This window comes from Podarcis tiliguerta (assembly GCF_965153285.1).
Source record: "Podarcis tiliguerta genome assembly, chromosome: 16".
Classification (NCBI taxonomy): domain Eukaryota; kingdom Metazoa; phylum Chordata; class Lepidosauria; order Squamata; family Lacertidae; genus Podarcis; species Podarcis tiliguerta.
The window spans coordinates 6,187,925-6,190,176 of NC_139549.1; the positions used below are offsets into that span (position 1 = coordinate 6,187,925).

General features: G+C 45.3%; 1 long non-coding RNA gene across 1 annotated transcript; it reads right to left on the reverse strand.

Moving 5' to 3' along the window:
- Positions 1-1,930, reverse strand: LOC310665955. The gene is made up of 2 exons (XR_014505731.1): positions 1,668-1,930; positions 1-1,111 (listed from the first exon to the last, which is right to left on the reverse strand). It is a non-coding gene; the product is annotated as an uncharacterized lncRNA (long non-coding RNA).
- Between the last annotated feature and the right edge of the window lie 322 nt (positions 1,931-2,252).

A 2,252-nucleotide genomic window follows, 5' to 3' on the forward strand; every position in this document is an offset into this window, starting at 1 on the left:
TGCCAGGAATTCAGAATTTAATTAGTGGACATTAGGAAGAGCTACAGAGAGAAAAATATACCCAATACACCAAAAGGGAAACATAGAACACTATATATATTCCATGAACAAATCAAGGCACTTTTAGGGGTTTTGAAGAGAAGAATTTCATGAAAGGAGGCAGGGACAAAGTTTGAGGCATCTCGCTCAACAGGAAGGCAACCAGCATGCATTTAAATATTGCTTTGTGTTGATGTTGATTCCAATATTCTGAGTATTGAGCTTCTAACCAGGAACCCGGATTCTGTTTCCAGGATCTGGGCTGACTTTCTAGTTTTTGCATCGAAGGCCCCATTAGCAGTTTCTAAAGAGTTCAGCACTTGTACTGGTAAGTAGAGCAGCAGGTCTGGCCGCAGCAGCAGGGGACACAGCAACTCTGGTTGCAACAGCAGCAGGGGGAACAGCCGCACTGATTGCAGCGGCAGCAGGGGCTGCGACGACAACGGGAACAGCAGCACGGAGAGCAGCAGGACTGGTTGCAGCAGCGGGGGCAGCAGCAGCGGGACTGGGAAGAGCAACAGCAGGGGGAGCAGCCACACTTGGAACAGCAGGAGGACTTTTGGCAGCAGCAGGGGGAGCAGCCATACTTGGAACAGCAGGAGGACTTTTGACAACAGCAGGGGGAACAGCCACACTTGGAACAGCAGGAGGACTTTTGACAACAGCAGGGGGAACAGCCACACTTGGAACAGCATTTAGCCTTGTGGCAGCAGCAAGGGGAACAGCCACACTTGGAACAGCATTTAGCCTTGTGGCAGCAACAAGGGGAACAGCCACACTTGGAACAGCAGGAGGACTTTTGACAGCAGCAAGGGGAACAGCCACACTTAGAACAGCAGGAGGACTTTTGGCAGCAGCAGGGGGAACAGCCACACTTGGAACAGCAGGAGGACTTTTGGCAGCAGCAGGGGGAACAGCCACACTTGGAACAGCATTTAGCCTTGTGGCAGCAGCAGGGGGAACAGCCACACTTGGAACAGCTCTGACTCTGTGAACAGCAGCAGGGGGAACAGCCACACTTGGAACAGCATTGAGACTTGTTTTGACAACAGGCCATTTTGATGGAGTGGAGCTGGAAAAAATGAAGAGTTGGTTTCAGTAATCAAACCATGCAGTCCTCACATCCATACATGCATGGAGAAACACAGAGTACATTTTTCTCTTCATGTTATGCCTTCAGTATATTGAGTATAAAGTATACTTGAGATCCCTGTTCTTATTTCAGCCGTGGCCTGAGAGCCCAACACACATCAGCATGTTAAGACTGTGACTCAAAAGATTATTTAAAAAACCTTGAAGTCTAATATTCTGGAGTGCCAATGAGAACTATCCAGAATTAGGTGAAGATTCAGCCAAAAACCTCACAAAGTATTCACACTATCTGGAAAACATTTAACAATGAGGAACGGAATTCTGAAAAGGGATTTGTTTGCAAATTCATTCCTTCTACTGAAGAAAAAAAAATCTCTGTAAGAAATGAAGTGGAATAAAGTAGTAACGAAGAAAACCTGATGGATCTTGTCCTGCAGGTAGTTCCCGTAAATCTACCCAATAACTCTAATTATGGATGTGTTTTTTGTAAGAAGTTTAATGCTATCTAAATAACCCGCAATTAAATTCAAACTTACCTTGTACTGCAGTCGGAACTTGGAAGCACAATGGAGATTCAAGGGAATGAGTGAAGAGCTTGGGATGGAAGATCTTTTTATACAGGACTAAGCACCCAGCCCCTAGGAAATGAGGCACCGCCAATGAATGGAGACGTTCTTCATTGCAACTCAAAGCACATGTCTATGTGCTGCATTTTCCATCTCCCAATCCCATGTTCATCGTGTTGGTTCACATCTTCCACCTCAAGAGACTTTTCCCAAGGTCTATAATTAGAGGCACTTGAGACTCATCACATTGTAAACCTCATGTCAAGCACACACCAGAGGGCACCTGAGAAGGATGGCTTCATAAATTCAAATGCTCAAAAAAAGGGAATTGACTGTTTCATTGGACCCATGCGGCTGAACGTCACCATTGTGACTCAACAGCGCATCTGAGCTCTCTTGCTAGAGGTCATTCCTTTTAATCTAAGTGTTCCAATTAGATATATGTGTACATTTTTATATGTCAATAGGAAAAGATGAGATCAACACCTCAAAGACCTCAGGGCATCTTTCTTCCTCTTTTTGAGTTTTTCCTTTGGAATCTCACATTCCTCCAAC